Source organism: Trachypithecus francoisi, unplaced genomic scaffold, assembly GCF_009764315.1.
Source record: "Trachypithecus francoisi isolate TF-2019V2 unplaced genomic scaffold, Tfra_2.0 Lachesis_group2, whole genome shotgun sequence".
Classification (NCBI taxonomy): domain Eukaryota; kingdom Metazoa; phylum Chordata; class Mammalia; order Primates; family Cercopithecidae; genus Trachypithecus; species Trachypithecus francoisi.
In genome coordinates, this window is record NW_022681465.1 from 16,659,857 (window position 1) to 16,677,748 (window position 17,892).

The following is a 17,892-nucleotide window of genomic DNA, read 5'->3' on the forward strand; positions in this document are numbered from 1 at the left end:
TCCCATTCATGAGGGCTCCACCCTCTGGACCTAGTCACCTCCCAAAGGCTTCACCTCATCACATTGGTGATGGGGTTTCAACACAAGAATGCAGGGACAAAAGGACAAAAGGAGACACTCAGTCCTTTGCAACTGGGAATAAGGCATGCTGATATGTGCTGAAAAAGCTTCTGAGAAGAAGAGCTCTCAGGTGCGTGATGGGGCGAGAAGCAAGACACACAGTAGTAAATTCAAGGAAGCTTCCTAGGCATGCCGGCTACAGAAAAAGTTGACGTGTAATCAAAGCACACCTTACCTAGGGTATTCTCACATCTCCATCACATGTGATGTTCCTAAACAACATGATGAATTTAGATACATGGAAATTATATATCCCTAAATAAAGTTGGAGCAATTTGTCTAAAATTATGGAGTCTCTAATGGAAAGAGTCAGCATATAAACTCGGGTCTTCTGGACTCAGAGTCCTCTGCTCCATTTAAACATCATTTGTGGAGTTCCTTGGCACCCTGCTTAATCAACCAATCTCGATGTACCAGACTGTTCCAGAGAAAGCAGAGTTGAAAAGTCACTGTCATGTGGACTTCTACCTTTTAAATCCTCATTCATTTGTAGTCACCCACTCATCAGTTCATGTCTACAGTCTGTTCAAGAGCCCATTCTAATATACCTGACCTTGTCCAGGGTCCCAAAAAGGAATTCAAATATTCTACAGTTCTGAGATTGATGGCGTTGCCACAGCTGTAGAAGATGATTTTGCTTCTCCAGTTCCTTTACCCCAAAAACCAAGGATGCCAAGAACTATACTCTGGCCACACGCATCCATGTGGCACCCACTCTTACCGTGGGTGTGTTCAATTGTTCTGTCTGGTTCTCCCATGGCCAGCCTGATCCTTCTCATTCCCCTCTTTGCTGGAAGCCCTGCCAGGGGTCTACTTACCCAGCTCCAGCCAATCCCTTTCCAGGTGAATGAATCTTGATCACACCCTAATAACCTACTGTTCAAGATCACAGACACATACAGAGGACTGTTCCTTGCCAAGTTCCTGGGCTCCACAGTAAGATTTCATGTATCCAGACCCCGCTCCCTGCCGCTCCTGGTCTGAGACCAGAGCAATCACTTCCAGAGCTGGAACTGAGGCTTTTACATCTCTTGGGCCAACTGTATTAGTTTGCAAGGACAACACCCCCACGGTCAGGGTCGCTTAAACAACAGAAGTTTATTTTCTCACAGTTTGTGTCAAGGTTGGAAGTCTAAGATCGAGCTGTCTGCACGTTTGGTTTCTCCTGAGGCCTCTCTTCTTGGCTTGCAGATGGCCACCTTCTCACTGCGTTGTCATGGGGTCTTTCCTCTTTGCATACATACCCCTGGTGTCTGCCTCTCTTCTTATAAGGACACCAGTCACATTGAACCAGGGCCAACCCATATGACCTCACATAACCTTGGTTACCTTCAAAGTTCCTATCCCCAAATATAATCACCTTTTGAGGTGTACTGAGGGTAAGGACTTCAGCATTGAATTGGGTGACAGCACGATTCAGTCCATAACACCAAGCATCTGGGCCACTCACCTGCCGGCCCCAAAGTCACTCCTATGTCAAAGTTCACCAGCTGTGTGATGCGCCCTGTCAGCCCCACCATGCTGAGGATAGATCCACGTCCTCCCAAACTCCCTGCCAGAAAGGCAAACATTCACTCATGCTGCTACACCCAGTAAACAAAGCGAGATCAAGGCTGAAATATCTGAACGAACTGTAAGAAACCACGCAGATTAGAGCCAACAGGTTATTTAAGATCAGAAAGGCCACAGTATCCTGGTATATACTATGTCCTGGCCTACTTAGGTTAGGACAATAAATGATATGCTCACCCTACTTAAGCTCTAAATGAACACAGGACACAGAGAAGCAACTGTCTAATGTGCTTCAAAATCCTCACATACAAAATCTACTGAGCAGTGAATTAGTAATTTTGTCTGGAGGCCACTTACCTGAAGGTCAGGATCAAGTGTCCTTTATCCATAGAGTGAAGCTGCTCTGCCCAGCAGGCTGACCTAGGTCACTCCGCGTATGCACACAGTACTGCTGGGGCTGCGCGAGCAGCCTCCTTACACAGACATTCCTTTAGTATCTAGAGCCCCACATCCAGTAGTTGTTCCTAGAAAACATCACCCCCTTTGCTTATTCAATACCAAAATGTTCAACAAACCATAGAAAACCCACACCTGGATGCGGACTGTTGTCTCAGTTTATCTGGATACATTCAGGGGGCAAAACAGTGTTGACACTCGGGGATTATAATCGCACTGGGTGCAGCAGCCCTGACCAACACGGGGAGAAAGGTGTTTTCAAAACTTGAGTGGTTTTTTGGGTTTTTTTTTTTTTCAAAAAGGAGTTTGTAGCATATCCAATGCATGTCTTTCTTTTTTGTTTGTTATTTATTTGTTTGTTTTGAGACAGAGTCTCGCTCTGTCACCCAGGCTGAAGCAGTGATGCCATCTCAGCTCACTGCAACCTCCATCTCCCGATTCAAGTGATTCTCCTGCCTCAGCCTCCTGAGTAGGTGGCACACGCCACCACACCCAGCTAACTTTTCTATTTTTTAGTAGCAACGGGGCTTCACCATGTTGGCCAAACTGGTCTCAAACTCCTGACCTCAAGTGATCTGCTCGTCTCGGCCTCCCAAAGTGTTGGGATTACAGGCGTGAGCCACTGCACCCAGGCCCAATGCATGTCTTTCTAGCTGCCAGCATGGAAGGGGAGAACTGTGGCTGTCAATTCCAGAGGAACTGCTGCAACTCCCTGCTACTCTGTGGCCAAGGCTGAGACAGTAAAAAGCAGTGACAAATATTTAGGCACCAAAACTAAGTATCAGGAAAGTCCACTCTGGCCCTGAAGCCAATGGCCACATTCCAGTTGAACTTGGATGAGCACGGCCACCTCAAGACCAGAGACTGTATTGTGTGATCCCAGGTAGGAAAACCCTTCCCAATTCTTTCCTATGGGTCAAATTAAAGGAAAAGACAAACAACTAAGAGTGAGAGAGGATGTCCGCACTCAGGTCCAAGTGCACAAGCATGAGAGAGAACTGGCAGCTGCCTCATGCACTCCATTCCTCTAAGTTCCCTAGATTCGATTTCCAGAACATTCTAAACTGAGACTGAACCTCAGATGAGAATGAATGTTCTTTTGACAGCTTTCAATTCTTCAGTTTCCCCCAACCCCAGCTGCTGATCCTGGGACTTCCAGGATCCCTCAGGAATGTTTGAAGGTCAGGGCAAGACAAGCCCCTCACACACACAGGTCATGGTGCCCACACCAATGGAGACCACATACTTCGACATGACAGCAGCGCCTGCAGTAACAGAAAAGCCCGCAGACTACACATTTGTTCAGCCAGGTTTCCTGGGATTTATGGAGCCTGCACCTCGAAGGACAAGCTGCAGGCCAGGCTTCCTTCAAGGTTCTGTTATGTGAACTGATATTCTAATGTCCTGTTTTACACTTTGATTTTTAAAAGAATCTTCAGTAAATAGCCCAAAACAAGTAGTAATATGAAACTTAATGAAATATCTTAGAAATGAAAAATTATGATTCTGAAAAAGAACCCCTAGCCTGAGTGAACTCAGGGCGTGTGTGCCGCAGAACCCACGTGGGCCACGGATTCGAGGCGGGCTGTCCCCCAGGGCCTTGTTGTTGTTTTGTGAAGTGATGGCATTACCCAATTTTTACAAATAAGAAAACAAAAGCTAAGAAAGATTAAGTCATTGGACTGGGTTCATGCAGCTAGAAGCTTACCTCTTTCCAGAAACCCCTACTCCCCAGTGTGTGCACACACACAAACACACACACATGCAAACATACACACACACGCACACACACATGCACACACACACACGTATTTGCCTGCCTCCATAGCACTTATTTCTATAACACCTCAGTCCAAAAACCAATCGAGAGAACTTAAATATCTATCGTAGCACAGAATAAACATAAAAAACTAAGGAATTTGGGCAAAGGGAAAATAAACTGAGGAAAAGAAGATGACTTACGCTGAAGTTCAGCCCAAAAGAATTCAAGCCATAGTTGAGATGCAGGAAGACAGCCACAAATCTGGTTCTGAGATGACCTCTTTAGGGTTAAGAACTCGACACTTCATCATTAGTGAAACCCTTTTGTAACTCAATAGGAGAAGAAAACAAACTAACACAGTGAAATGTTCCACATCTTCTTAATATGGAAAGAATCAATCACTAAAACAGAGCAAGCCTATAAAATAAGCGAATGTCACAGGTAATCACCCCATGCTGACTCTGCGAGCCCGAGGGCCAGAATGAGGACTTGAACAGCCGTACCACCCTGATTTGCTAAAAAGTGGGTGGCTGGGGATGTTTGTTTCTAATGCTTTTCCCTGTTTGCCATAAAGGAGCTATAATAGGAGGAACAAGAGAAAAGGTGATGAGAAGTGTTACCATCCCCTCCCATGCCATTTACCAATTCACATGGCTTTGCTAAAAGGTGCTCCCTTTACCCAGCAGGTCCGGGGTTCCGGTTCCCTACTCCCTTTGTGCACACACATGAGCAGTACACAGGGGTGCAAACAACCCTAACAACTTTCTCTAATTAAACAAGGGGGACGAAGCCCTCCCTTAGCACAGGCCCTAACCAAGTCCAACGGAAAACATCCGTCTCTCCTGATAATTCCACATGTGACTTCCAGCACCACATTTACTCTCCAAACAAGAAAGACAAAGCCCATGAAAAACAATGCAGGGAACAAGAATAAAAGAATAGATCATAAGGGAAGGCGGCAGCTCCTCAGCAAGCTCTCCAAAGGAGTGCCGCAGCGTCTGTGTTTGTAACATTTGACATGAAACACCAACAATAAAAGAAAATGCCTCACTTCAACCACATGACACTGGTTCATAATCAGCACTGTGAATCTGGACTAGAATAGAGTCTACAACATGATCCTAAGTGTATATTTCAATCAGATGGGAAGTGAATACAGAGGTAAAAATAATAACAAAGAAATGCCCTCGGTTGAGCAAGTCTTTTAAAAATAATCCCAATCAATTCAACTACATCAGACTTCAAATCCACTTTACCAAAAAAGAATGAACCATTTTGATAAATAAAAACGTGGGTTCTTACCTTTAAAAAGCGGGCAAAGGACAAGAATAGACACTTTTCAAAAGAAGACATACATGCGGCAAGAAGCATATGAAAAAAAGCTTGGTATTACTGATTATGAGAGAAAGGCAAATCAAAACCACCATGAGATAGCATCTTACACCAGTCAGAATGGCTATTATAAAAAAGTCAAAAATAACAGATGCTGGCAAGGTTGTAGAGAAAAGGGAACACTTGCATGTTGTTGGTGGGAGTGTAAATTAGTTCAATCACTGTGGAAAGCAGTATGGCAATTCCTCAAAGAGCTAAATACAGTACTACCATTCAACTCAGCAATCTCATTGCTGAATATATACTGAAAGGAATATAAATCATTCTATCATAAAGGTGCATGCACAAGTATGTCCACTGCAGCAGCACTCACAACAGCAAAGACACAGAATCAATCTAAATGCTCATCGCTAGTCTGGATAAAGAAAATGTGGTACACATACACCCTAGGATACTATGCAGCCATTGAAAAAAAAAAATCATGTCCTGTATGGGAACATGGATGGAGCCAGAGGCCATTATCCTTGGCAAACTAACGCAAGAACAAAAAACCAAATACCACATGTTCTTACTTGTAAGTGGGAGCTAAACAATGAAAACACATGGACACACAGAGGGGAACGACAGACACTGGGGCCTATTAGAGGGTGGAGGGTGGGAGGAAAGAGAAGAGCAGAAAAAATAACTATTGGGTACAAGGCTCAGTACCTGGGTGATGAAATAATCTGCACAACAAAGCCCAAACTTTGACATGAGTTTACCTATGTAACACACCTGAACTTAAAAGATTTTCCAAAAAAAGAGAAAAGGAAAATGTGGATTCTTTGACAAAAGGCATTTGCTTCCTAAAGCTTGGCAAAGGCACAACAGTGAACCCCTGACTCACTGACTCACCATCCCATGCCCAGTGGTCACACTCAGCTAGGAAAACTCCACCCAGTCTCCTTAGCAGCCTGCTGTCAAATTAGGTCACCCCACTGCTCCCCCGGAGGGATGTGTTTTCCTTCCAGAGCACGCCTTCTGACTCCCACTTGTATGTTGGTTTGCTTGGCCATTTGTTTCCCATCTGTCTGTCCTTCCCTACCTCAAACTACAAGCTCTGTGAGGAAAGGGACCATCTCTCCTGTTCACCAACATCACCCAAGCACTAGGTCTCTGCATGGCCAGTCACAGGCACTCAATAAATACTTCTTTGTTTGCTGCTGCTCATTCGATATTTGTTGAATGATTCAATTAATGTAATTAATTAACCATGCATGTAATCAATATAATCATTAATCATGAATTCCTTAAAGCACATTATAATAATGACAGCTTGCCAAATTTGGCGGGGGGGGGGGAACTATGGGGAACATTAAAATGTCTATACTATTTTTCTGAAAGACCGTTTGGTAAGCATCAGAAACCATGAATGACCCTTGGATATCTGCTTAGACAAATCTTACTTCTTCTCGTTCAGAAGACCCGACCTCTGATAACCAACAGAAGTAAATCTGGCTCTCCTAATTTGCCCCATACTGAAGTCATGTTGCAATGGCGTGGCTCACGTCAAAGAGAACAGTGCCCTGCTGACTCATGTGTCCCCGTCACCAGAGGAGCTGCAGCAGATGCACCTCCCTCAAATCTAAGCAGCCGTGTTTACTGTGAAAGCCACACCAAATCCAAATATGAATGTCTGGCCTTCTTTCTAGACATCTGGTAATTCCAACAAAAAGCCAAAGATCATCAGTGACATTCTGGGGATGGTAGCCCATGATTGGTTCTTTGGCCAACAGCCATTGTTTTTCAACATCACAGGCCCACAGCAAACATGTGTTGAATCACAGTCTCACAATCTTAAGATACAACCTGTCTGTACCAGGCAAAACCCACACACAGCAGAGATTTGACGGGTACCACCGGAGACGAAAGCTGGCACGTACACAGAATTAAATTTCTCAGTCATACAGCGCATCAATGTACAAGTGTGCTCAACCCTTTGGCTATATTCAGTGATACAATTAAGAATCAAAATTTCTCCTGATGCCCAACTTTCATTTTGATAAATGAAAGCTACAAGTTCTCAGTGTATTAGATTTTTAAATGTGACTGAATGAAAATGAGCCAAACATGAAATGTCATTGTTAAATATATTTAAATATGTAGATAACTTTTCTAAGAAAAAAAGTTAAATGCTTAACATAGCATTTTTCAGGTGGGCGTGGAGGTTCACACCTATAATCCGTGCACTTTGAGAGACCAAGGCGGGTGGATCACCTGAGCGCAGGAGATCAAGACCAGCCTCACCAACATGGTGAAATCCCATCTCTACTAAAAATATAAAAATTAGCTGGGTGTGGTGGCACATGTCTGTAGTCCCAGATACTTGGGAGGCTGAGGCAGGAAAATCACTTGAACCCGGGAGGTAGAGACTGCAGTGAGCCAAGATCGCGCCATTGCACTCCAGCCTGGGCAACAAAGCAAGACTCCAACCCAAAAAAACAAACAAACAAAAAAAAAACAAAAGCAAAAAACCACAAAGCTTTTTTCATAGACTACCATCACAAACTGGCTACAAGTCTCTCACTAAAGGTTTCTGATGTTACAGATGACATATTGATGCAGGGTGTTGTTTTCAATTTATCCAGGAGGTATTTGGAAGTTAAATTCAGAAGGTATGCCAGGAAGACATATATTCACTCCTAAAACAATGAAGAAAGAGATGAAGTAAGGTTTCCAGACTGCAGTGAATACCCCAAGATATACCCATCCAGGTTACGGGAGCTCAGTTGCAGGAGAGTTTCATATAATACCCTTCCTTCAGCTTATGAGCCATTTTCTCCATGTGCAAAGATGGTATTTGGATCTTATGCAACTCATGAGCAACTGAGCCCCAGACCAGAAACCATGAAGCCATCTCCTGACTCATGGTGACATTCCCGTCAGGGTGGCGGTCATGTGCAGTCTTGTATACTAGGCCCCCTAAACTTTGCTGTTCTAATAGACTTCTTCAAAGGGTCTTGTTTTTATATTTTGCTTTTATTCCACAAGGAAGATCTTTTTTTAAGCACCGAGTACATATATGTTTTGTTTGTAGACACCCTGTATTACGTTTAATAGCTACAGAAGAGCTTAATTAAAAGAGGTCAACAGCTCTTTTAGAGAGATTTTATTAACCAAAAAAGTCGCTAAGTTGTGTTACGATTACTAATCTAACTACCGTATTAAAGTGACCATGTCCATTTTAACAAGTCTTGGCGTTGTTTTAGCAGACACAAGTAATGACTTGTCAGTTAAGAGCATATAAAAAAAATGCTTCCTTTGAATAGTAAATGCATTTTCAACTGCCAAAAATTCCTCCTGTGAAAAGTTTTCTGGAAGGAGTTACTCTCATCATTTCAAAGAAGGCTGCATTACCATTAGCTGAATATTAAACACCTGTTTCAAGTAGCTGTGCTCAAACACAAGCTATTACTACTAAGAGCAAGAGGAAGCCCTCGAGTGACTTTTAGCAAACTCTGGCTCATTTGTCAGCAGGGCAGGAAGAGACGGTCAAGTCTGAGACAAGGGCCTGAATCTCACAGTTAAGAGCTTTTCAGGGTCCTGGAAGATCAGGAGGAGATCTGTCAATACTCCAGACCCTCAAAAGATGCCCAAAGACATGGTTGGGCCAACACAGTAAAGTTCCCACAGTGACCTGCAAAATATAATTAGTGATTCTGACACTTGGGAACATTATTATTTTGCCTTCCTAAGTTTCATCAGGTTTACTGTCTCAACACTTAGTGCATGTCGTTTAAAAAAGGGGTCAGGAGACTCTGATATGGGTCATAATGTCACCAGCTGAGGGACCTTGGGACTTAGTTTTCTGTAACACGAGGTGGTTAAACTGGAGCAAAGATTTCCTCTCCTTTCATTTCATCATATGGATGCCTTCTTTTGAAAGGTTTTAGCTGCCAGTGAAACAAATGATATGGTTTACTAGGTCAGAGCTGGTGCAACTTGGTCATAGAAATAATTATCTTCCATGATGTGACTGAAATATTGAAAACAGACGAGCGCCTTCGAAGAACTGGGCAGCTCTGGGTCCTATATGATTTCGATATGATTCTTTTGCTGAAATCTGCTACTCCAGAGGCACGTTTCTTTTACTGCTACGCAGACTGACAAAACACATGCAAAAACTGCCAGAGAGGCTTTTTGGAAGCTGACAAGGGGAAACTGGCACCCACACAGCATTAAGCATTACACTCGAAGCCAAACCTAAAATGTAAGCAGCAGTGACGCTCTCAACTCGATGCATGCTGGTCAATCACAGGCTAGAATATTTGTTTTGAAAGTTGTCCTGCTGAGACCAAAGTATGAATTCTCTTTTCATTCAGTTAAGCACAGCCTATTCTAGGATCCGGCAGTTCCCACAAAGCCAGGCCAATTACCCAGCCTGACCACGCCCTTCAGGGCAAAACTCAGCAAAGCCCACAACATCCAGCCAGGTAACCTCACTGCAACTCCAGGGAATGCCACTCACGCTGTTTTCTGTATGAGTGCCTGGAGACGTGTGACAAGCCCTGTGTCACACCTAGAGAACTGTCCACCTAGAGAATGGACCACAAAAATCATATGCAGCTTCTATACGCAAGCAGATGTTGAGCTTTGGAAGTACAAAAGGCAAAAAGAAATGCTTTAAGCTTGCCCTGAAGATCTAAAGCATGAGAAATAATAGCAGAGGAGTCTGGCTGATTCTCTGCGTATGTACTAGAAGTCATCAGTCAATAGTTAGACTATTGACACTTGTCAGACAACAGAGAAATGCATCTACACCAAAGGACATGGAAAGAATCCTGAACAAGTAGGCTGGCAAATGCATTTAATGGGCAAAATAACCCAGCAAGGAGAGGATAAACTACAATCAGGCCGCCCGGGTATAAAACAGTTGCAACCACACATGAGTGTGGCTGTGTGCCCCTGGCAAGTCATTTGACTTCTCTGTGCCTCAGTGTCCTTGTGAATATTAGTAATGATACCTACCTCCTCAAACAGTTGCTATGTATATGGAGTAAGAGACACTACAGGTGAACGGCCTAAAATATCTGGCACGGGATAAGTGCTCCACACTCATTAGTTCTGAATTGTAACATTATCCTTATTCACTGATTTGTCACTGTACCTTCGTCATTAAAGCCAAAAGCATCATAAATCTTAATAACCCCTAAATCTTGGTGCCACGAAAAGCACACTGCCTTTCTCTACTGGACTCTGAGTACCCGTGGGGAGCCCAGGAGTCTCTCTCAGGATGGCATTCTGGGCTGGGCCAGGCCCCACACTCAGCCTGAAGTCAGCCACCCTTCCGGAACCCTCCCGGGGAGAAGGGCACTTCCAATCTGCACTGCCCTCGGACCTCCCCCACCCACAAGGGTGACCCCAGCAGTGGGTTCCTATGGAAAACAGACTTTCCCTTACTGCCCCACTCTCAGCCTCCAACATGTCTCCCACCCACCCCTCCTCACTGCGCCTCAAGTGCTTTCTACAAAGAATCAATCCGTCAGTGCCAGGGGTTGTTTATAATGGCCCGTCGGTTCTCCAGGCCTGAAAGAGGTCCCAGTCCTGGAACTAGTGCCCAAGCCCTTGAGGATCTGGACCTGCCTCCTTTCCAGCCTCACCTCCTGTGACCGCTGGCATGACTTCCTTGCCCCAGGGGTAAGGAACTACACTGGAGGGGCCTGGGCAGCCCCTGCTTCTGACTGCATCAGGATGAAACCCAAACCCCTCCACTCCAATACCAGGCTCTTCACTGTGCCCTACCTACCTCCTGCCCTGCCTCACCCCCTCCCCTTCCATCTCCCCACCTCCCGAACACATGGAACTCCCTGCACCTTGTTGGCAGTCCACACTTCTCCCTCTGGACTTTCACACATGCTGCTCCCTTGGCTTGGAACAAATCCTTCCCCTGCACACCCTGGCAACCTGGCCAACACCTACTGACTCTTTATGTCCAGCTAAAATGTCACTTCTTCTAGGTCTTTCCTGACTACCAACCACCATGGCTGCCCCTCCTACATACCGCTAGCATGGCACTGATGAGAATGTGTTGGAAAGGATCTCTGACCTGAGTTTCCTCCCCAGATTGTCAGCTCCATGAGGGAAGAAGACACCGTATCCCCAGTGTCTAGTACAGTGATTCTACCTACCATGTTCTCAGTGAGTATTTGCTAATGAAACAAACCAGAGCCATGTTATTCACTGTCACTCTTGGAGCCTTCGTGACTCCTTCAGCCTGGAAGGCTCTGCTTATGTTGATTCACCCAAACCACTTCTACTTAGCATTCACAAGTTACAAAAGTGTGACCTCCCTGCAGTCACCAGATTCGGAGGACTTCTGTTCCTTCCCACAGTAGCAGTGGCCTGGGTACCTGTTACTCATATTTGTCATATCAAACTAGTTGCTGTTTTCCATGTCATCTCTCCCAAGAGATTTTTAAACACTAAGGACCACCTTTAACCATCCTTTGTAAGTGACGGACCCCACCAAGTCCTTCGAGGCCTACTACAGTTAAAGTTCAATGTCAGATCAAGGTAGGCTGAAGACACCTAGGATTTAGAATTTGATACTGGGGGCCTTTCATTCACATATCGTGCTCTATTTGTTTAAATTTTACAGGCTGGGTACAGTGGCTCATGCTCACAATCCCAGCACTTTGGGAAGCTGAGGTGGGAGGATCACTTGAGAGGTGGGAGGATCACTATGTTACCCAGGCTGGCTCAATCAGGAGTTGAGTGAGACCCCAGAGTGCATCCCCATCTCTACAAAAAATGTAAAAAATTAGCTGAGTGTGGTGGCACAGACCTGTAGTCCCAGCTACTCAGGAGGCTGAGGTGGGAGGACTGCTTGAGCCCGGAAGTGGAGGTTGCAGTGAGCCAAGATCGCACCACTGCACTCCGGCCTGGGCAACAGAGCAGCACCCTGTCTCAATAAAAAAGAAAAAATAAATAAATGTTTTACAAATGAAAAGAAATGCTGTAATAAAATGCCATTCTCATGGTTTAGTGAGACTAGCTAGAACTAAATATACTCCATTCACTAATAGTCTACTTAGTAAACTTTTCAAAATCCAGACATGTATTACTACTCAGTAATAAATTATCATCATGCCAATTTTTAATTTAAAATCTACAACGTGCTGCACTGGGATTGGATAGGAATTATCACAACCACACAGTATTTTGGAAAAGAAATGGGAAAAGAGCAGAAATTCTTCTTCTCAAGGGAGGTGAGCAGGGAACTTGGCCACCTTTCCCAAAAGTATGGGAATCGTGAGGAAGTAGATGAAAAAGCAGAAGGTGGCCAGGCACAGTGGCTCAAACCTGTAATCCCAGCACTTTGGGAGGCTGAGACGGGTGGATCACGAGGTCAGGAGATCGAGACCATCCCGGTCTACACGGTGAAACCCCGTCTCTACTAAAAAATACAAAAAACTAGCCAGGCGAGATGGCGGGCGCCTGTAGTCCCAGCTACTTGGGAGGCTGAGGCAGGAGAATGGCGTAAACCCAGGAGGCGGAGCTTGCAGTCAGTGGAGATCGCGCCACTGCACTCCAGCCTGGGCGACAGAGCTAGACTCCGTCTCAAAAAAAAAAAAAGAAAAGAAAAAGCAGAAGGTGCCACTGAAGTTTTACCATTCAATTACTGAGCACCTACCATATGCCACGGTGCTGGGATACATGGCTGAAGCAACAGACTGCTCTCTGCCCTGCTGGAGGCAGCATTCAGGTGGGGAGGCCAGCCCTATGGTCAGGCATAGCACACTGAACATGCATATCTTTGTCCTCTTCCTCCCCAAACCACGCCAGAAACACTGACAAACATATGCATGCAGGAGGGTAAAAGAAAGCAGGAAAGGAGACAACAGTGGGGATATCAACAAACGTCTAGAAGATGGAAAGCAAGCTCCAGGGTGAAAACTGAGCGAGCAGCAGGAAGAGCGCTGGGGGGTGCAAGAGGAAGGCCCCCAAAAGCACATTCCCCTGAGCTGCAAGTCCCAGGAAAGCTTGGGAGTGGAAGGTACTGGGAGAAGACAGGGGCCAGGACGGGTGTGAAGATGTCACCCAGGCTAGAGTGCAGTAGCATGACCTCGGCTCACTGCTACCTCCACCTCCCATGTTCAAGCGATTCTCCTGCCTCAGTCTGCCGTGTAGCTGGGACAGGTGCACACCACCACACCCGGCTAATTTTTGTGTTTTTAGCAGAGACGGGGTTTCGCCATGTTGGCCAGGCTGGTCCTGAACTCCTGACCTCAGGTGATCCACCCACCTCGGCCTCCCAAAGTGCTGGGATTACAGGCGTGAGCCACTGTGCCCAGCCTACAAATCTGTATGATGAACAGTTAGAACTTCAGATCTTTACTCACCCAGCAAAGTCAGGAGAGAGGACCCCTCCTCCACCCTGATAGAAGTAGGAGGTTGTTCTCTGAAAAAATTAAAGCGAAAGGGCTTCAGACCCCAGGGGTAACAAGACAGAAGAGAGCAGAACAGAGGAACCACACTGAGAACAGGGAGCTGATGCCAGGCACATTCTGATGGGGACCCCCACGTGTTCACCATCTCCCTGGCACAGCTCCCAGAACACTTGGAGTCAGGCTTCCCCTCCCTGCCCCGCCCCCACAGGAGAGGTCAGCATGCTGATGACCCACAGTGAACGCTGTGAAGTGGCCATTCCTCAGCCCAGCACACTGCTCTGAGCCTTGGAGCCCTTTACTGTGAAACAGGAACAGGAAATCTGAGGACCCCTTAGACGTTTCAGGAAAGCCTTCAACACCTAACAGAGACAAAACACACAGAAATAAGGGACTCGGACGGAACACACACAAGAAAACCTCAAATAAACTATCTTCTCCTTTTTATTAAGGAGGAGAAAAATCTAAGAATCAAAAAGCTAAGAATCAAAATAAGTGCATCTAAAAGGAAAAAAAATCAAAAATGAGGAAAATGTCTTGGAACTAAAAATGAGACAAGAAATTTTAAATCAGTAGAATGCAAAAGATACAGGAAGCTTTCTGAAAGCAGAACAGAAGACAGAGATGAAAATAGAAAAACTGAGAAAATCAGGAGCAATCCAAGAAGTCTGACGTTTGACCAGTAAGCTCTCCAGAAAAAAAAAAAGAAAACAGGCTGGGCGTGGTGGCTCACGTCAGGAGGCAGAGGCCAGAGGATTGCTTGAGGCCGGGAGTTAGAGACCAGCCTGGTCAACACAGCAAGATCCCATTTCAACAAAAATTTTAAAAACTTAGCCAGGCATGGTAGTGTGTACCTGTGGTCCCAGCTACTCAGGAGGCTGATATGGGAGGATCGCTTAAGATATGATCTCCTCACTGCACTCCAGCCTGGGTGTCACAGCGAGACCCTGTCTCTAGAAACAAAATATAAAAAAAGAAGAGACAAAGAGAGGAATTTTCTTTTTTTTTTTTTCCTTTTTCTTTTTTTTGAGATGGAGTCTTGCTCTGTCTCCCAGGCTGGAGTGCAATGGCGTGATCTCGGCTCACTGCAAACCCCACCTCCCGGGTTCAAGTGATTCTCCTCTCTCAGCCTCCCAAGTAGCTGGGATGACAGGCATGCGCCACCATGCCCAGCTAATTTTTGTATTTTTAGTAGAGGCGGGGTTTCACCATGTTAGCCAGGCTGGTCTTGAATTCCTGACCTCAAGTGATCCACCCGCCTCAGCCTCCCAAAGTGCTGGGATTATAGGCATGAACCACCGTACCTGGCCAGGAAATTATTGTTAAAAGACTTTAAGAAAATTTTCCAAAACTGAAAGACATAAGTTTCCAGCTGAGACTGTTCATAAAACCAAGAACAATAAATGAAAAAAAGATCAACAGAGGCCTATCAGTGTGAAATATCAAATATCAATAATCAAGAGAAAACCCCAGAACCTTCCAGGGAGAAAAACCAGGAGAAAAACTGATCTCTATAAGAGATTAGGCATTGGCAGGCCTTTTGCCAGCTCAAGTGCAACACTGGAAGCAAGCGAGGAGACAAGGAGGCGATGCTTCCAATTTCTAAGAGCAATTCTTCCCAACCCAGAACTCTAAATCAAGCCAGATGAGAAATCCACAGCAAGGGTGGGGTAAAGACGTTTTCCGCATACAAGTTCTCAAAACGTGTATTTCCTCTGTACTCTCTCAAAGCTAGAGAATGTGCTCTCCCCATACAGAGGAGTGCACCAAGGAAGGCTTCAGGAACAGAAACAAACAGAAATCAAGAACTCGGGACAAATGTGAAGAAAACCTTACACTCTCATGAATATTCTCAAGAAGAAGAAACGGGGACCTCCCCATTCAGGATGTTGACTTTGACCTGACCTCCTGTTTTACGCAAGGGTCCAGTATCAGGGGCTCCATCAGAGGAGAGAAAGAAAACAATGATGATGGGCGTGTCCAAAGTGGACAGCAAGCCCAGTGGGGCATCAGAGGAGACCAGAACAGACGGAAGGGAACTGAGAAGAACTAAGAGGCTGAGTTCCTGGGAACTCTGGGACTCTTCCCAATTCACTGGAAACCGTGAGGCTAAGAATTCTAAGAGTAACGGCAAAATAACGTTGAACAAGAAAGGAAATGTAAACATAACACTCTACTTAGCTTACATATGAACAATACTACAGTCATAATGCTTCAACCAAAACTTGTGATATCATTACAAGGGAAGGGGGATGAGAAGAGTTTATGTGAATCGGGGTGCCAGGAGAAAATTAATGTCTTAGACTGCTGAATCAAAAACCAGCATTTTAAGAATTTTACTTAGAGGCTGGACACGGTGGCTCACGCCTGTAATCCCAGCACTTTGGGAGGCCGAGGCGGGTGGATCACCTGAGGTCGGGAGTTCAAGAACAGCCTGACCAACATGGAGAAACCCCGTCTCTACTAAAAAATACAAAATTAGCTGGGCGTGGTGGCACATGCCTGTAATCCCAGCTACTCGGGAGGCTGAGGCAGGAAAATTGCATGAACCTGGGAGGAGGAGGTTGCAGTGAGCCGAGATTGCGCCATTGCACTCCAGGCTAGGCAACAAAGAAAGAAACTCTGTCTCAAAAAAATAAAAAGAAAAAGAATTTTACTTAGAAAAGTCTATATCAAGCCAAGAGCATAATAAACGACAGTCGCTCCTAGAAACAGGTCTGGAAAGTAGGCTGAGATAGGGTAAGAAATTGCTGCATTTTAATTAAAAACCCAGTGGAATTAATTGACATTAAAGATGTATGTGTGTGTGAGGGAGAGATTGATCTTCATACACAGTATTCTCTACATCATTTACTATATAGTATGTAATTTCAGCTTTAATTTTTTTTCTTTGACCTAAGGAATACTTAACAGAGTTTTAACAAGGCTTTAAGAATTAGAAAAACACAGAGAAAAATTAACAAAATACCTTCAAGTTACACCAAATTCTCTGAAGAATATTTTCAGATCTGAAACTGAAATTAACAAGCAAGACCTAGATGGAGTCTAGGCTGAAGATAACCTCCCTGAAGAGGTGACAGGGGGCCTAATGACAGGGAAGGGACAGAGCAGGGAACAGAGATGCAGGGGATCACAGTCCTGGTGGGAGCGGGGCTACCCACAGAGCACGCAGCTTTGCAGAGTGGGCGAGAAGAGGCACAGGCAGACACATCCTGTGCTCCCTCCATAACAGCACTATGCTCCCCAGTCCCCCAGCCCAACCCCACCCTCGGAGTGGCAGTAGAGCTCCTTCAGCACAACATGTCAGTACTCCAAACTCTGGATTCACCTGGGCTCACATCCACATTGCATATTTCATGTAGCACTCTGCACCACAAAGCAGTGCAATCAGCTAAGAACAGGCCAGAGCCCACATGACATCTTACCTGTAAGGAAAGTGCCACTCGCCCCCGACCCCAGGTCAAAAGAGCACATACAAAAGGGAACCGAAATATGATAGATTGGGCCACTTGACAACTCAGAGAAATACACACCCTGCTTTGGTAATCAATGCCTAAAATGGAAAACAAAGGTGGCAGGGTGGAATGCTCTAAAGGGATGAAGCCACGGTTGGTGCTGAAATTTTACTTGGAAAAATTAACCTTTTTCTATAAAGCAAATGGAGACAGCAAGCTCTGTGAGTGAAAAGTGATGGTTTGATCTGAGAAAGAAATTAACTCTGTCTTCTAGCAGCAGAGGGAAGAAGTCATATTGAATTAAGCTTTGATTGTACCCTGCAGCCTCCCTCGCAGTCTAGTTTATTGGGGCGGGGTGGGGAGCAGAAACCTGATAGGAATCCCCATTCTGCCAAATACCATTACCTTGGGACAAGTGACTTAAATCCCTTGAACCCCAATATTCCCTCTGCCAAATGGGGCAATGATACCTTGCGGTGTGGTGTGATCATTAAATAAGGAAACTCCACCAAGTGCCTAGCAAAGCAGGAGCCCCATAAATGGTCACTGCTGTTATCAAGGATCACTGCAGGAATCCAGGAAATTATGCAAGGCCACAGAAAGTGTGCCACAAATTGTCAAAGGAAGAATGGCTCATTACACAATAGCCACAATGGTTTATCTAGAAACCCAGAAAGTCCACGTGGCCACAACTCAGGAGAGCTCCCTCTGTCATGTGAGTTCACCTTTCAGGTGAAAGGTCTGGTGAGTGTCTGGGAAGAGATGGGAGGCCAGCCTCCCATGGTGGCTCTTTCTCCCAATCTCGGATTACCATCAGGAGCGTGGAAAT

The 17,892-nt window shown here is 45.3% G+C and overlaps 1 protein-coding gene across 2 annotated transcripts in view; it reads right to left on the minus strand.

Annotated features, from left to right (window-relative positions):
- The window catches only part of RETREG1 (reticulophagy regulator 1), a 146,841-nt gene that overhangs the window by 117,485 nt on the left and 11,464 nt on the right, over window positions 1-17,892 (minus strand). Inside the window, exon 1 of one of the 2 annotated variants that reach the window (XM_033178830.1) lies at window positions 4,051-4,071. The exons of the other annotated variant lie outside the window; for it this stretch is intronic. The gene's annotated coding sequence lies outside the window, so the exon portion shown is untranslated. Of the gene's footprint in view, window positions 1-4,050; window positions 4,072-17,892 lie in introns of those variants that run through there. 2 annotated transcript variants of the gene reach the window in all.